This window comes from Gopherus evgoodei, chromosome 4 (assembly GCF_007399415.2).
Source record: "Gopherus evgoodei ecotype Sinaloan lineage chromosome 4, rGopEvg1_v1.p, whole genome shotgun sequence".
NCBI lineage: Eukaryota > Metazoa > Chordata > Testudines > Testudinidae > Gopherus > Gopherus evgoodei.
Genome location: NC_044325.1, coordinates 72,594,927 through 72,613,636, shown reverse-complemented (window position 1 = coordinate 72,613,636; position 18,710 = coordinate 72,594,927). Strand labels below are relative to the sequence as shown.

The 18,710-nt window shown below is 46.3% G+C and overlaps 1 protein-coding gene across 2 annotated transcripts in view; it reads left to right on the top strand.

Annotated features, from left to right (window-relative positions):
* RAD51B (RAD51 paralog B) overlaps nucleotides 1–18,710 on the top strand; it is a 651,811-nt gene that overhangs the window by 30,158 nt on the left and 602,943 nt on the right. The window lies entirely within an intron of this gene.

Genomic DNA, 18,710 nt, shown 5'->3' with positions numbered 1-18,710 from the left:
TTCCTCCTGGCTTCTAACCAGGATCCTCTACTAACAAACAAAATGCTTTTTTTCCCCTTTTCCCCTCACCTGTACAATAGAAGGATCCTATTACAATCCCTGCTTTTGCTTCATATCTGATATATTAAAACAGAAAGTGTCACTGCTTTTATGGAGTCCCTTCCAAGTCAGCTGCAGGTCCTACAATGCAACATCTCTATCCAATTGCTTCAGCATCCACCCATCATGGAGCTGTGGAGAACTTTTCAGAGCCTAGTTCAAGTTTTAGCAAATAGCTAATTACATTTCTGTCTCATACTACGCCAAAATGTGCTTTTCATGATCTGGAGCCATTGAGAAGGGGCTTTCCACAATCTTCATGTAACCCACACTTCCAGTGTGTGCCAATCTATCACTGTAGAGCAGGGGTGGGCAAACTATGGTCCGGGGACCACATCCGGCCCGTCAGACATTTTAATCCGGCCCTTGAGCTCCCACCAGGGAGCAGGGTCCAGGGTTTGCCCTGCTCTGGCAGTCCAGTCAGGGAGCAGAGTTGGGGGCTTGCCTCACTTTGTGCATACTGTGGCTCCACGTGGCTCCTGGAAGAAGCAGTATGTGCCCCCTTCAGCTCCTACACGTAGGGGTAGCCAAGGGGCTTTGCACACTGCCCCTGCCCCAAGCGCTGCCCCCGCAGCTCCCATTGGCCAGGAACCATGACCAATGGGAGCTGAAGGGGCAGTGCCTGCGGATAGAGTAGCGTGCAGAGCTACCTGGCTGCGCCGCCACATAGGAGCTGGAGAGGGGACATGCCACTGCTTCTGGGAGCTGCTTGAGGTAAGTGCCATCTGGAGCCTACCTATTCCTCAACCCCAGCCACAGCCCTGATCCCCCTCCTTCCCTCCAAACCCCTTGGTCTGAGCCCAGAGCGCCTTCCTGCACCCCAAATCCTCATCTCCAGCTCCACCCCAGAGCCTACACCCCCAGCTGGAGCCCTCCCCCCTGCACCCCAACCCCCTGCCCCAGACCAGAGCCCCCTCCTGCACACCAAACTCCTTATTTCTGGACCCACTACAGAGCCCCCCCCCAAGCTCTTTCCCTCTCCCACACCCCAATCTCATGAGTAGTCATGGCCCACCATACAATTTCCATACCCAGATGTGGCACTTGGGCCAAAAAGTTTGCCCACCCATGGTCTAGAAGGTGGGCCAGGCACAGAGGTTGATAATTCCATTTTAGCTCAGCCAGTAGAGATTCATGCTTTCTGATCCAGTACTCTCTTCCTAAACTCCCACTGTCAACAACCCATGCAGGGGCATCATGGTATGTGCACATCAATGGGATTAGCTTCCTGCGTCTCTCAGATGCCTAGGTCTCAATTCAGCCAGACTCTGCCCTCCTGGCACTGAGTCCCTTAAGGATATCCAGCTGGAGAGGGATTACAGTGGCACAAGATGCCCTCGGTCCCTGTTCTGCCAGGGGCCCACAGTCAGCTAGCACAGCCCCCAAAGTAGGGAATGCTGCCTTGGAAGGGTAGGCAAAGCTAGGGTAGCTGGGGATGCATGGATTAGTTACTGGCCCGTGGAGCTCCTGCTGCAAATGGAAAGCAGTCCTTCTCTGGTGGAATGCCCAATGAATATGGCAATGCAAATGCTACTGTCCTCCCCCAGGGAGAAAGCCCTTCTAAAATGTCTCAGGGGAGGAAGGGATCCTCACGTCTGTTAAGTCTCCCGTTTCCCTGGGAGTGTCATAGTTTTATGAATTCCCCAATGAGTATCTGGGGAAACAAGGAGGCTTAAACAGGAATTGGGGGTGAAATGCTCCATCTTCAAACCTTCATCTTTATGGTTTCAGCGAGGTTGCTCTGGTTTATGGATGAAACAACTTAGCTGAAACCTTAAGGACCAGAGGTTGAGGTGGGGTAGAGTGACTCACCCTGACCTTGTGTCAGACCTTGGAGCTGTTCATTTTCTGTGTGAAGCAGGGAAGGGGCTTTCACAGGGTGATCTGGGGTTGTAGTGAGATGAACAGCAGGGATAGAGCCAGCAGTGATTGCAGAGGAGGGGCTGGAGATGGTAGCTGCCAGAAGAGCTGGACAAATGAGTCTGAAACAGCCCCGTAGTGGGAGAGTCTCCCATTGAAGGAACTCGGCTCTTCCTGCTTGGGTTTGTTTGGAGTCTAACATTATTAAAGGCATTAATGTGGCATTTTTCTTGGTTTGGCTGAAGGAGTGCAGTTCTCATCCCCTCACCATTGTGTCTGGGCTCCTCGCTCCCCCTCCATTAGTGGCTGTTGGCATTTCTGATATGAGACACTCCATCAGACTGTCAGCCAATATTATTTTTAAACAATAAATCCAAATGTTTGACTTCAGTTTTTATTTATGCTTCTGTTTCACTAGGACTTAAAGGCACCTAAATATCTAGCAAAGTTATTTATTTTTGCAGATGCTTATAGCATGCCTATCATGGTTGGGGGGTGAGCAGCTGTTACTGCATGAGGGAGCAGGAGTGGAAAATAAAAACAATTTGTTCATTAAAAAGACTACTTATGCAAATGAGTCCCATGCATATTAGATATGCAAACTGCAATATTGCATTACTTGCGTAAAACCTGCAGATTTCTGGGTCATCGGATTTACCAGACACGGGGTATACTTTACACCCATTTCCCCAGTGAGGGAAGTGGAGCTAATCCCTGGAACAGAATGGACTCTCTTTTCCGTAATGAATATCCCAGCCCCAACATAGCCATCATAATCTGGGATAGGCTTTTCCTGGTGTTTTGTTTAGAGTAATAATAATAATAATAATACTTAGTTTTTTTGTAGCATCTTCCATTCAGGGGATCTCAGAGCGCTTCACACACTTTAAACCTCATGTCAGCCCTGTGATATAAGTCAGTATTATCCCCACTTAACGGGGAGTGAAACTCAGGCATAGAGAGAATTGTTCACGTGTGGGAGCAGGGGCCGTCCAAGCCCCCTGAAGATCTTTTCAGCATTGGATAAGTGGGATTATCTCTCTGCCCATCTCCAAAAGATTCTAGATTTGGAGAGCAGACAAATTCCATCCCATGAAAATCCTGGGATGAGGGAGAAAGGCCACTAGCTTTGGACACCTGGAGCTGAGCTGGGAGCAATTTGCCTGCTTATCACTCAGCTTTTACCCCTGAAGACTAAGGTAAGGCTGGGTGAGGGCTATTCAAGATATTACCAGTTGTTTTTCATTTATTCAGTACTGTTTCTTGGGTAAAATTCTGAAGTCCTCACTCAGGGCCAGATCCTCCACTGCACACCAACTCACCATGTGGACATTGCTACTGTGCAGTGAAAGTCCCAGAGTGCAGCTAGTTGCTGTGCTGTAAATTTGCCATGTAGACAAGAGACAAGTTCTTGCTGCGAGAGTGGAAGGAAGAGCTTTGTCTCCTCTACTAGGTGTCTCTATGAGGTTTTTATTGTATTATAAAGGAGCTCTGGATATCCACCTTCACAGTGACCTTCCCTGCATTTAAATGGGTGCTTTCCACTTTTGTCCATCGTAACTGCTGCATAAATCTTCCTTGCTTCTCTGCAAAGCCTCCTTACTCTAATTCCTGGGCCTGCTTTGGAGCTTATACTGTACATTTCTGGTTCCGATACTGTGTTAGACATGCTAGGCTCCAGGAACAGCATCAGCCTGCGTAGTTCTCAAAGTTTACAACTGAAAACATAGACATACAAACTCTGCACCAGAAAAGGGCTGCACTGGCAGCAAGCTGAACATAATTTGTTGGTAGGCAAAACTGGCAAGCAAAGAGGACAGCCAATTTATAGTAGAGCTGTGTCTGATTCAAAACAAGATAGCTGTGCCCATTGTGTCTGCCAGCCCAGTACTCTCAGGTGAAGATTTTGAGTAAGGAGCAACCAGCCAGGTTAGTGATCACTGTGGTGACCATCTGCTACATCAATTTGTGTTATTGCTGTTACTGAGCCCACTATATGTCACTGCTTCTATTGCTGGATCACTCACCATCTGTAAGCAGCAGCTGTTGCTGTTGGTCCTGTTTCTCTACCAGCCATGCTGGCAGTCTGTCCATTTCCATACCTTCATTTACTAAGGACCTGGTTTTCAATCATGGGCACTCCGAGGGGACATGCCTCCATCCCCAGCAAGCTTAACAGGTGTCCCTCCACTCAGGCACTGCCAATTAGGTGCACCTGCCAAGCATGCGCTGCCCAGAGAAGGGAGCTTACAAAGTGAAGCTGGCCACAGAGCAAGGGGGGAAGCTTACACAAGAGGAGAGGCTGCTAGAGCTCAGCTGGCCTTCCCTTCACCCCCACCCCCACTCGGGTAGAAGCCCTGGGGCCCTGAGAGGAGCTCTCCAACAGTGCCCTACAGCTGGACTTGAGGAGCAGCACCAGGGACTGGAGGTAAGTGGAGTCAGAAAGGACCCTAAGAGTGAGCTTGCCCAGGAGTGGGGTTCTGGAGAGGATGCAGGGGCAAGAGATGATGGCTGAGCTCTGGCTGACTACAGGCATCTAAAGCTGGGTATCTAAATCCTCATTTAGGCAGCTAAATAAAAGTGGGCTACATGCTGATCAGCTGCAGCTTCCATAGACTTCAGTGGGATTTGGAAATGCTCATACTTCTGAAAATTGGGGCACAAGGCCCCTTATTTAAGGGCTTAATTTTAGGCATCTGAGTTTGAAATTGTCATCCTATATTTGTGTTAGAGTGTCTGAAAAATGGAATGTAAGCAGTTTCCTCTATTCTCTATGAATCTGTTTGTCCTCCATAATTAGTTTCAGCTGAGTCTGCCTACAGGGTTAGGGCATCCTACAGTCTCTGCAATGAAGGAAGACATCTGCTGTATGGTAGTTCTTCCCTCCAAAAAGGAGTTTAACACTGGGCAGGGCTCATACATGCAGGCCCATTCTTGCATGTGTGAACTGGAGAGGATCTGAATCAAAGCCTGGCATGCAGACCTAGATTAAGAAGACAGTTCATAGTTTAAGACTGTCTATAACTAGCTGAATCTGAAGAGATTAGCACTGGGGAAGGCTGCTATTCATATCTGTGTTTGAAATCTCCACATTTGGGTTGTTTGATTCTTAGCATGTGGTTATGCCCTGGGAAAGGAGATGTGGTTTGGGGACACAGATGGAGTCTGCATCAGGGGCTTTGGTCCAGGCTCCTCTCCGGGGTAAATGTATAATTCTTTTCTGCATCATCTCTAAAAGAAGAGGAATCTATGCTGCTGCCTTAGGGGCATCTTCCAGTGTCTTTGCTATGGGCTTCATTCCCCTCTTCATGCGCTTAGCGGAAATGCACTATCGTGAATGAGAATTGTGTGCACTTGCCTAAGGGAGAACAGACCAATCTGAATCCCACTAGATTCACTCCTCTTGCTGGATTGTTCCTGGGAGCTTGAATATCAATAGAATATTTATACTGAATACCCTGTTGTGGAAAATACACAGTTGTATCCCCAAGTCCTATTGCTAATCAACTTCAGTGGGTGTCTTAAATGTGATATATAGGGAGATCCTCCAAGGAATTACTATGAGCACAGGGAACTCAGTTTAATGGGTTAGATAAGACTCTAGCAGGAATATGGTAGGGAGACTGCTGCAAAATGTAGGGGGGTATCAAATTGGATGATCCAAGTTGTCTTTTCTGACTCAATCTGTCTGTGACTTTAGGAATCACCATTAAAGAAACAGATATGCTAATCAATTTACCAGGGATATTTCATACATGCTAGTAAAATGCAAAACAAGCTTCCTTGAGCTATAGGGAAAGACAGCCTTACTACCAAACATGGACCAATGACCTAGCTGCAAAACCAGTTTTTCCTTGGCCTCATTGGCTAGAATAAAGTTTTCCCAGTTATCCTGTCTGTCCTTAAATTCTATGACTCTAAAATGTCTCTCAAAGCCCTTGGTGACAGAACTAAGAATCCAAACTCAGTTCCATTAACAAAAGAATTTGCCCAGCATTTTCCTGCACAGTAATGAGGCATCTCTATCACTTTCCATCTAGCCTCTACTGCCAATGTCACAGCATAAGGAGAATCCTCTGCTACCATGAAAGTAAAATTGCCCCAGCATTGTGTTCTTGGCAAAGGCTGCATGTGAGCTTCTGGCTTCCCACCTCAACCATAAAGCAGTTTTAAACTTTAACTTTGGCTTATGCTGGGTACAACCAATTATCCCCCGCTCCACCATTTCCCTGCTTCCTTTAACCTTCAAACTCACTGAACACACAGTTTACTTTCATAGCTTCAATTTGTCAAAGTTAGAATCAGGACTCACAATTTGTCAGACCACTCTGTTTATTAGCGCAGCGCTCCGCCAATAACATTCAGAATATGTGAGTGGCCATGCAAGGCCCAAACAGTCTTATTTATACAGATAAAAGAGTGGGAATTAGACAAAGGGACAAAGAAATCAAAACAGTAAAATTTACCTGGGGCACAGCATGCATATCCTATTTCCTTACTAACTGTTATCCATCTAAGGCTAATGCTTCACCAATTGCCCTTAAACGGTGCAATTGTTCTATGTTAATGTCTGTATTCCTGACACCTGGTTGCAACATTCCAACAACTTTGCTTAAAGGTACAGACAACATTTCTTTAATCCTTTCTATTCTTACTATATAATTCATTCTACTTTCACAAATTCCATTCTTGATCTTCTCTTCACTGAACTAAAATTCCTCTCGGCAAGGCCTCTGACCAATTTGTGGCTGGCCTCTGCAACATCCTTATCCACCTTGACCTGACTACTTCTTTGACATGGTAGATCATTCTCCACTACTCAACAAGTTACCTTTCCTTGGCTTTCATGACACAGTCCTACTGTTCTGGTTCTCCTCCTGCCTCTCTGGCTGTTCCTTTGGTAGGCTTTCCTCTCTTCCTCCCCATGGGAGTCCTCAGGCTCTGTCCCAGGTCCTCCTCCCCTCCCCCGCACTTCTGTCTGGAGGAGATCCCATCCACTCACATCACTTCAACTGCCATATCTATGCTGATGCCTCAGAAATCTACCACTCTGCTCCTAACCTGTCTCCATCCATCCAACTTTGCACTTTTCTGTCTCTAGTATCTCCTCCTAGATGGTTTAACCTCAATGTAAAATTAATGTGGCCAAAACTAAGATCTTGATCTTCACCTACTTGTCCAATTCTCAGACATACTTTTTGTCAGTCAGCCACATAATGGGGATAATATCCAACTCCTCTTTCTCCTTCATCCCACGTTATCTAGGAAATAATACTGCAACAACAACAAAAGTTCTTAATTCAAGCTAGCTAACTTGACTTTAAATAACTTGAGGTAAAATCCTAGTGAAGATGAAGAAGTTTGTAGTGGTCACATGAGTTAGCAGGCTGAGTTAAAGACTATAGGGGAGCCTTATCTTTAACTAGACCTAGTAACTCATGTGAAAACCTGTGCCTTGTCTTCACTAGGATTTTACTTGGAGCTAGTTAACTCAAGAACACATTTTTGTTGCAGTGCAGATGAGGCCTAGGCTGTGTCCAATTCTTGCTCCTTCTTCCTTCACAGTATTTCAGTGGGTTATGTCTTTGCTGCAGAGCAACTCAAGTTACATATCCCCAAACTTTGTTTGAGTTAGCCTAGCTCGAGGGGAAATGCTCCCATTGTGATATGACACTTGAGCTGCTGTGTTTATACTGGCACTACATTCATTCATGTGTAGTACTAAGACCTCTGAAAGCATATCCCACATTTCTTAATGCTGCAATAAATGGAGGCACTCTGAGTTCTTTCCCAGTGAACTGTGGGAGGACTTATCTGTCCTGTCTGGGCACATGGGGGAATTGTGGGAAGGCACTGAAGGACTAGTCCTACTTGAAAAGTGCTAGCCTGAGTCCACACTGCTGCGTGGTGGTGTCAGCAGTTGACAAGTTGAGTTTAAGTCAATATCCCCTGGCGAGCCAGCCAGCTAGAGTTAAAAGCATCCCCACACTTCAGGTAAGGATTTGTGTGTGGATGAGATTTGAGTCAGAGGCACCATTGGAGTCAACTGTGCAGTGAAGACAAGCCCTAAGACCTGATCCTTTTTCTCTGTCTATACAGTTAAACCACACGTAGGGACCGTCATAATTTCATGTCTTGTTTACTTCAGTCCCCTCCTCTGTTTTCCCTGACACCCATATTGCTCCACTCCAGCCATACAAAACAGCCACCAAGTTTAATTTCCTTACCCATTTTTCTTACCATGTCTCTCACACCACCTTTGAAGTGCTCCACTAGCTCTCCCTCTCCCTCACATCAAGTTCAAGTTTCGTGTAATCACCTTCAAGGCCCTACACAACTCTGCCTTTCCCTATTTATTCACCTTTGTCTCTTATCATCTTGCCCCCATCCACTCGGCTTTCTCAATAATTCCAGACTCTGTTTGCCTGTTTTGCTAATAGCTGCCCTTCACAAATAGAATGTCCTTCCTGAGGTGACCCACCAGGAGCTACCCACTCCATATTCAGGTCCTTCAACAAACGAGCTGATTAACTGATCTATTTCACTTATTTATCCTATGAGTGATCTATTTATTGTGAAGGGGTCAATTGTTACATGGGAGGGAAATAAGAATACTGGAACTGAAGTGGGGTAGAGGTGTGTGTGTGTGTGTGTGTGTGTGTGTGTGTGTGTGTGTGTGTGTGTGTGTGTGTGTGTGTGTGTGTGTGTGTGTGTGTGTGTGTGTGTGTGAATTTTCTGTGTTTAAATTAAATGCAGATAACCAAAATAACACAGACAGACATGTAGCAGATAAGTCATGTTCCTGTCCTGCCCCTGCTCACTCTGCTTGTATGTTGTACCCTTTTCCTCCTCAGTATGTCTGTCCCCATCTTCAGGGCAGGGACTGTCTTCCTCTGTGTTTGGACAGTGCATACCACATTTTTGGCATTGCTGAAATAGAAGTACATACATAACAGACACCCCCTTCTTCAGTGACCCCAAAGTTAACAGACATTTTTTGTCAGACTGATGAATTTGCTATGTTCCATCTGACCTCTTTGTAGCTTTGTGACTAGTAAAGTGCTTTCTAAGGGTATGTCTACATCTACAATTTTGCAGCGCTGGTTGTTACAGCTGTATTAGTACAGCTGTATAGGGCCAGCGCTGCAGAGTGGTCACACTTACAGCAACCAGTGCTGCAAGTGGTGTTAGATGTGGCCACACTGCAGCGCTGTTGGGCGGCTTCAAGGGGAGGTTAGGGGAACGCGAGAGCAAACCGCGGGGAAGCAGGTCTCCTTCCCCGCGGTTTGCTCCAGTGTTCCCCGAACCCCCGTGCAAGCAGGTCTCCTTCCCAGCGGTTTGCTCCGGTGTTCCCCGAACCCCCGTGCAAGCAGGTCTCCTTCCCAGCGGTTTGCTCCGGTGTTCCCCGAACCCCCGTGCAAGCAGGTCTCCTTCCCAGCAGTTTGCTCCGGTGTTTTTTGAACCCCCGTGCAAGCAGATCTCCTTCCCCGCGGTGTGCTGTCGTGTTCCCCGAACCCCCCTGCAAACCGCGGGGAAGGAGATCTGCTTGCATGGGGGTTAGGGGAAAGCGAGAGCAAACCGCGGGGAAGGAGACCTGCTTCCCCGCGGTTTGCTCTCGCGTTCCCCGAACCCCCCTGCAAACCGCGGGGAAGGAGACCTGCTTGATTACCAGAGAGGCTTCCTCTGGTATGCTGGGATACCTGTTTATTCCACGGAGGTCAAGAAAAACGCTTGTGAGTGTTTATACCTGATGACCAGCGCTGGATCACCAGCGCTGGATCCTCTACACCCGAGTTTCAACGGGTGTACGGCCAGCGCTGCAAACAGGGAGTTGCAGCGCTGGTGATGCCCTGCAGATGTGTACACCTCCTAAGTTGCAGTGCTATAACTCCCTCACCAGCGCTGCAACTTTGTGGTGTAGACAAGGCCTAACTCCCCCAGCACAGCACAGAAACTGTGCAGCTCCCAGAAGGTAGAAGGATTTGTGTGTAATGTTAAAGTGATCTCCCTAAACTCAGCTCTATTTTCCATCTGTTGTGTGCTATTACTTTCACAGGACCCACAAGAAAGTGAGATGTTGGCCAGGCACTACAGAAATCTCTTGGGTCACCATGCTGAGCACTAGAGAAAAGAACCCTACTTAGTCCAACAGAAAGATACTGTTTTGTGTGAGAACTCTTTTCAAATTGGGTTATTTTTGCCTTAAAGCCCCAATGATTAATTATAGGATTCTGCAGTGAGTGATTTTTGGGCTTTGATGGCTGAGCTCCATTCAGATTTAACACAACACATGCAGCAGACACTGCCAAAAGATTATAGTGCCTCATGTACAGTAGGTCTCCTAGGAGATATGTATGGGGCCAGCATGGCAGAGGGGTAGCATTGGGCTGGCTCTATGGCTCAGTGAGGAGGGTGATATATTGTTACAGTACAAACATCTGTACAGCACAAGGCATTCCTGAGGGGGGTCAGCAGTAGAGTCTCTGACACTGAGAGGGAGGTGAACCCCTCTGATCCCTCAGTGGAATTGTACCTCAAGTGCTAGGTGACTTTTTTATAGTCAAATCATAAGCATTACTCAAATAGCTTGCATTTCTGTAGTGTCTTTCATCTCCAGCTCTGGGCACAGCCTCACTCAGATGAGGAGCTCTTACTCCCCCCGCCCCGATTCCAATAGGACTATACACATGAGTAAGGAGTACTTGCCCCAGCAGAGGTTTGCAGGAGCAGGTGCTTTTTGTAAATGCAGACACATCTGGTGAAGAGGTCATCATCACCTGGCCAGCACATAATACCCTGCGCAATACAGGCAGGAGAGGAAATGATGTCCAAGAATACTGCAGCAAACCTCTACTATTGCATGAAAAGCCATGGGATCATTAATGCACACACAGGCCAGAAAGGAGCTCAGTTTTTAAGATGTTCTCAAAAAAACTCCAGCTCTGCCTGACATTCAATTTATCTGCTTCAGATAATGAAGGATTAAAAGTTGAATAAACCCTACTGGGATATGAGCTTCTGATTCCACAAAGTCTCAGTATTCCAATCCTGAGCTCAGTCCTTAAAGCACCCTCAGGCTATCACACCTGTTAACCAACTAGGCATCAAATCAAGGCTATGCTAGAACATGAACTTGCTTCTAATGCCTTGGAATTGAAAGAAAATGTGGGACAAATTCTGGAATCCTCCTTCAGGACCAGATTCTCCATTGCCCTCCACCTTATAGCGTCATCTACACCAATGGCAGTGGGCATAAAAAGGCTACCAAATTGGAAAGATAATAATGATCCACATCTACTTTGCACTGATGTACATGACGACACATGGGGCAGGGCAACAGAAAACCTGGCCCTCAGTGGTTATTCAGTCCCAACTCAGGCAAAGCTCTTGTTGACTTCACCGAGAGTTATGCCTGAATAAGCACAAAGCAAAAACTAAGGAAGGATTTCAGAATTTAATTCAGAGTGCTGAAAACTGAGCCAGAGAAAGGGCTGGTTTCAGCAGGTGCATCTCAAAGCCTGCAAAGCCCTATCCAGAGATCAGTTTTCAAGCATTTTAGAGCTATGCGCTGCAGCTGACTCTCAGGCTACGTCTACACTACAGGATAAATTCGAATTAGCTTAAACCGATTTTATAAAAACAGATATTATAAAGTCGATTGTGCGCGTCCACACTAGGCACATTAATTCGGTGGTGTGCGTCCATGGTCCAAGGCTAGCGTCAATTTCTGGAGCGGTGCACTGTGGTTAGCTACTGTAAAATAATGAGGCCAATAATGTCGATTTGCGTCCACACTAACCCTAATCCAATATAGTAATATCGATTTTAGCGTTACTCCTCTCGTTTCGTAGGAGTACAGAAATCTATTTAAAGAGCCCTTTAAATCGATATAAAGAGCAGTGTAGTGTGGACGGGTGCAGCGTTAAATCGATTTAACGCTGTTAAAATCGGTTTACCAGCGTAATGTAGACCAGGCCTCATATACAAAATGCCCCATCATCTTTTCCATGTGCACAACTTACTAATACCAATTGAAGGTAAATGGCAGGAAGCGTTAATGTGTAGGGATGTAATAAATATGGTTAGGTAACCTAGTGAGCATTATGGGGGGCTATAAGGGCTTATATATAAAAAGCTCTTAAAAAGACCACAAAAATACCTAAAATAACCCCATTCCCCCTTCATTCTGCAACAGCAGCCATGTGCTATAGACATTTTATCCCCCATGTACTGTAAGAGGGTAAAATTAGTAATGAATATAGGGTTGGAAAGGATGTCTGTGGGTCAGAATGTGCTATCCTGGCACCTGCCCCCTTATTGGCTAGTAGCAGCATTGCAATATTCCACATAGGTGTGGCAGAAGTCATGGGCAGGATGACATGAACCAAACATTTATTTCTAAATTACTGCTGGGTAAGAAAGCAAAAGGTCCTAATGCTGCAGAAGTCAAGACAGGTCCAAACTGCAGAATTTGGATCCAGATCTGAACTTCTTCAAACTTTGGGTGGCTAGTTTGAGCCCACTTCTGGGGAGAAGTTTGTTCAGAATCAGTCTGATCATATTCTGGTCACTGGTGCCATTGGTCATCAGACACAACGTATCACCACTTTTGCCCTTGTTGCACCTTGGCTAAAGTACTGGGGCTAGGAGTGGTGGCAACAACATATTTTTTTCTCTCTTTTAAATAGAAGGAAGAAGAAAAGTGTTAGACTGAGTGGAGTCTGGGGCAGGTGGTGGTGGGTTAGTAGTAGGAACCTCCTATATGGGAGGATGAAGAAACTGACCACCACCACCAGTATGTTTCCCATTTTCACTAAAATGTGTTACATTTGTTTATAGATTTAGATTTATGACACAATATACTTAAAGTGCCTGTCCATTACTCTAGGCACTTTTGGCAGATATTTAGGAGAACAATCCAAGTAAGATCCACTGCTAACCCACAACACAACTAGGGTGACCAGACAGCAAGTGTGAAAAATCAGGACCGGGGGTGAGGGGTAATAGAAGCCTATATAAGAAAAAGACCCCAAAATCAGGACTGTCCCTATAAAATTGGGACATCTGGTCACCCTAAACACAACTCAAACCCCAGTCAAAAGCTTCATCCAAGCGAACCAAACATCAGCCCTCCTCAGGCACTCTGGGCTGGTGACAGGGCTCTCAGCCTCTTTAGTGGCTCTGGAATTGCTCTTCACTTCAAAGACAGCACGCCTGCTTGCTTACTGATTTTGAAGCAGCTCTGATATGCTTTGGAGAGGATTTCACAGCTCTTCTTGATGAGAAAGGCCCATGGGAAGCAGGGTGGGGAGGATGGGGGAGCCATGAAGCAAAAATGGAAGGGGCAGAAATATGTGTGGGTTATGAAAGGGACATAGATAACAGCTTGGGGAGGGTTGCTATGTCATTTTGCATTGGAAAGGAATGAGTCTGTTTTTCCTACCGAGTCAGGAAAAGGAGGATGGAAAAAATTGTTTAGGTTTATAAAATGTTAATTGGGTTGGTGATATTTATACTGCACTGTTTAGCTAATGGTCACACAAAATACTTCAGAGTTTGAGGTTTTCATTCTTTGTAGGAAATCAATATTCTGGTTAATGGAGAGACTGGGGCACTTGCTATCTGGGATGTGCCAAGTATCTATAAATAAGGCAATGGAAACCAAAAATGATCAGTGGAACTGAGTACAAGAGGGAAAATCCATTCCTTGCCTTGTCCTGAAAACTGCCGCCCTCCACTATTTCAGTCTCTGTTCCCACCACGTCTCAGATGATACACATCAGTCCTGAACTGCAAAGTACCACCCATTTTTCAGTCCTTGGAACGTGACCACAGCTCTTTCAGTGCAGCTCTGTCTCGTCCTACAGCGTATTCTACTAGCCAGTCCTTGTTTCAGAAGGGAAATAGAGAAGCCTACAATTTTCTTTTCAGTTGACATTCATTTACCCTCAGTTTCTTTTCTCTCTGACCATTTGGGAAAAAATGGCTGAAGTAAAAGATTAATGCGTTTATCTCCTATATTACTAATCCACCAAATGTTTGAGTTATTTCACACTGGATTTACATCTGTGTAAACTCCATTTATTTCACTGGACTTTGTCCTGATTACACCAATGTAAGTAGAAAAGCAGGCTGTTATATTTAAACATATCTGGTTTTTTTTTTAAAGAGTTTCAGGAGTTAAAAATAAACTAGTCTCACCCTCATCCTTCCATCTCTCAACCCTGGTGATTTGTATTATAACTTTAGGCCCAAATCATCAAAAATGGCCACTGATTTTGGGTGCCTCAATTTTTGGGTCCCCAGGTGGGGACATTTTAAACCTGATTTTCTAAAGTTCTGAAGTCAGTGGCAGCTGGACATGCACAGCACATCTGAAGAATTAAGCTTAAAATGCCTCAAATGGAGGCACCCCAAATGAGTGGTCCCTTTTGATAACTGGGGCCCTAGTGTCTGGTACCAAGTTCCAGCTGAGAGGTGGTGAATACCCTCAACTACCAACGAAAGCAGCTGAGACCTGCTTTGGGTGGATATGGGGGGACAAATGTAGCCAGGGGCAGGACTGCCCCTCTAGAAGCCATGCTTGCAGTGGGAAGGAGAAACCAGAACAGCCCCATACAGGAAATCATTTGTGCAGGATGACTAAATCCTCTGCTGACCTGAAAGTGCCTTTCCTTGTAGAAGCCTTTAATCTGTTCCATTTCCTACTCTCTGGCTCCATGTCCCAGTCCCCCACCCCAGATCCTCCTCAGGCTCTTTTTCCCAATGCTCCACCTCACTCTTTTTTCTACTGGCTCCTCGTCCCCTTGCCACTCCCAGGCCCAGCATCTCGCTCCTTTGCATGCCATCCAGGCTCCTTCCTCTTCCTGGCTGTCTGGGCCCCAGCTGGGGTAGCACTGAATCATAGTATCATTGAATATCAGGGTTGGAAGGGACCTCAGGAGGTCGTCTAGTCCAACCCCCTGCTCAAAGCAGGACCCATTCCCAACTAAAGCATCCCAGCCAAGGCTTTGTCAAGCCTGACCTTAAAAACCCATAAGGAAGGAGATTCCAACACCTCCCTAGGTAACCTATTCCAGTGCTTCACCACCCTCCTAGTGAAAAAGTTTTTCCTAATATCCAGCCTAAACCTCCCTCACTACAACTTGAGACCATTACTCCTTGTTCTGTCATCTGGTACCACTGAGAACAGTCTAGATCCATCCTCTTTGGAAGCTCCTTTCAGATAGATGAAAGCAGCAATCAAATCCCCCCTCATTCTTCTCTTCTGCAGACTAAACAATCTGTTCCCTCAGCCTCTTCTCATAAATCATGTGCTCCAGCCTCCTAATCATTTTTTTTGCCCTCCACTGGACTCTTTCCAATTTTTCCACATCCTTCTTGTAGTGTGGGGCCCAAAACTGGACATAGTACTCCAGATGAGGCCTCACCAATGTTGAATAGAAGGGAATGATCACGTCCCTCGATCTGCTGGCCATGCCCCTACTTATACAACCCAATATGCCATTAGCCTTCTTGGCAACAGGGGCGGCTCTAGACATTTTGCTACCCCAAGCACAGCGTCATGCCGCAGAGGACGCTCTGCCGCTTGCCGGTCCCACAGCTCCAGTGGACCTCCAGCAGATGCGCCTGCGGCGGGTCCACTGGTCCTGCGGCTTTGGTGGAGCCGCGGGACCAGCAGACCCTTTGCAGGCACGCCTGCGGGAGGTCCACCAGAGCCGCAGGACCAGCGGACCCTCTGCAGGCATGCTGCCGAAGGCACCTGCTTGCCGCCGTCCCGGGGACCAGCAGAGCTCCCCCTGCAGCATGCCGCCCCAAGCACACGCTTGGCGTGCTGGGGCCTGGAGCTGCCCCTGCTTGGCAACAAGGCCACACTGTTGACTCATATCCAGCTTCTCGTCCACTGTAATCCCGAGGTCCTTTTCTGCAGAACTGCTGCCTAGCCATTCGGTCCCTAATCTGTAGCAGTGCATGGGATTCTTCCGTCCTAAGTGCAGGACTCTGCACTTGTCCTCGCTGAACCTCATCAGGTTTCTTTTGGCCCAATCCTCTAATTTGTCTAGGTCCCTTTGTATCCTAGCCCTACCCTCTAGTGTATCTACCCACTCCTCCAAGTTTAGTGTCACCTGCAAACTTGCTAAGAGTGCAGTCCATGCCATCCTCCAGATCATAAATGAAGAAATTGAACAAAACTGGCCCCAGGACTGACCCCTGGGGCACTCCGCTTGATACCAGCTGCCAACTAGACATGGAGCTATTGATCACTACCTGTTGAGCCCGACGATCTAGCCAGCTTTCTGTCCACCTTATAGTCCATTCATCCAGCCCATACTACTTTCACTTGCCAGCAAGAATACTGTAGGAGACTGTATCAAAAGCTTTGCTAAAGTCAAGGAATATTAGGTTAGTCAGGCATGACTTGCTCTTGTTGAATTTATGCTGACTGTTCCTGATCACTGAGAGCATAAGTGAGACAGTCTCCCTACTATCAGTTCCTGTGGCCTGTGCCAAAGTGGCTCAGAGCAGCCAGGAGGTACCAGTACAAAAAAAAAAAAATCCTGCTCAGCCTCTGCAATCCTAGGATGGAGCATGCTTAGTACAGAAGGAAACACTGGAGAAAGATAGCTGCCACACCAGCAAGTTTCTACTGAGCATGTATGAATTGAGATTTTTTGGAAGCTCATAACTTGACTAAATTTGGACAGATTGTCACAGAAAGAGCAAAAGGCACAAATAGGACTACATTAATGCAAACTAGGTATCTTTTAGTTCACACTTGTAGTACCTACATGGGGCAGATAAAGCACAACATTTTAGTGCACACTGCAACTCACACCCCCATGGTCTGCATTATGGGGCTGTGTAGACAAACCCTTAGCTCCCTTTGAAAGAGAATTCCAGAGTTCACAATAAATGCAGAGTTAATGCACTACAATGAATTGTGTTGTGTGTACTCCAATATTCTCAAAGCAACTCAATAGGCGGCATACTAAATCCTAGTGTAGATAAGACTGAAGCCATCTTTGCCTGTGCACAGCTTTCCTTCCAAGTTTTGTCATGGACTAGTTAGGCGAGGAGCAGAGAAGCACATAGAACATGTATTTAAGTTGCAATCCACCCAGTATTTAACGTCTGGACACTTCCCTGCCCTCCTTCACCCCTCCCCCCCAAAAAAAACAAACTTAAAAAAAAGGAGTACTGGATTCTGTGTCCAGCACTGCTACTGACTGACTGTGTGACCTTGGGCAAGGCACTTCACTTCTCTGTGTGTCTCACTCTTCCCATCTGAGAAATGGGGGGCCATGATGTCTGCCTAATTCACAGGGGATTTACTAGGCTTAATTAACTAATATTTGCAAAGCACTTTGAGGTTCTTTGACAGAAGAAGCTATAGAAGGGCAAGAAATATCATTTGAAGTCCAAGTTCTACTGGCCACACTTTCCCCCCGTGCTATTCATCTCCAGGAGAAAAAAGGCTCTGTGACATGGTGCATGGGCTTCCCAGTATACAAGAGGTTAAATTCAGCTTCCCTTGCCCCGTTCCTTGTACAGGTATCAGGAGACATGCTATAAGAAGAGATGCTGGGGTCCTGGGGAGGCAGAAGAGGGAAAGTATCTGGGAGAGAATAGAGTTAGGCTGGTTCTGTTTCTGTTATTTTGTTTGTACATAAAGTAGGTTGTTCTTAATGCATGATGACAAAGATTTTCTCCCTCTCACAAGAAATCCTTGGTGATTATTGTGCCGTCACCCCACTAGTTTACAGCCTCCTCATCTAAGAGGACTTCAATACAGAGCTATAAAAAGCCCCCAGATATAAATAAGAACTGCTGCTGTCCCTTTAATCAAAAAAACCTAAAGGAAGTAGGAAGAAGCTCTTGGAGGGCAATCTGCTTAGATGAGTAAAAGCTAAATGTGGAATAATCCTTGAGGCCTCTTATTTAGCCTGTTGTGCTTCTGCCAAAGAGTAAACACAACTCTCCCTCTAATCAGTAATCCTTGTTCAAAGCTGTAATATATGAGTTGGTCGGTCACCCTGTGTGTACAACATGCATTTTCTCATCTAGCAGCGGCAGCTGTTCTGGTTTGTTTTAACAAAGGGGCAGGAGATACAAAAGTTCTTTCTGAAGAAAGTAGATAACTAATGAGAAATGCAAAACTTATATTTTGGGGGAGATGCAACTTAATAGCGATGCACTAAACAGTGGACAACCCATACTTCCAGTCCTCTGCACACTGGGGTGGAAAGCAGGGAACTGCCCCATCTGGAAAAATTTGTTTCTGCAGGTCCCACTTTGAGAGATGTCCCTATTAGTTATTATTTGTACTACCACAGGGCCTAAGAGCCCTAGTTATGGACAAAGACCCCATTGTGCTAGGTGCAGTACAAACTCAGAAACAAAAAGATGGTCCCAAGCACAATTGCAGCCAGGGGAAGCCCTGGTGACATGGCTCTGCTGGAGCTGTACTGCTAAGCAGAGGCAGCAGGATCCAGGGTCTTGGAGCTGGTGTGCTGGTATAGAGCCTCCCTGCACATTACTGGCCTCCTGTGGAGATGTGCAGGACTGGGAATAGATTAGCATCTCATTTGGAGAAGATGGCTGTTGGGAGAATACAGCTCTTCCCTCATGGAACAAAGTGGATTCCTTTGTGGAATTTTTCATTCTCGTAGGTAACCTTTGGTGGATTTTATCTCAGGAAACCTTGATCTTGCCTGTAATAATTTCCCAGGCCAGGAGAATGTATTTTCTCC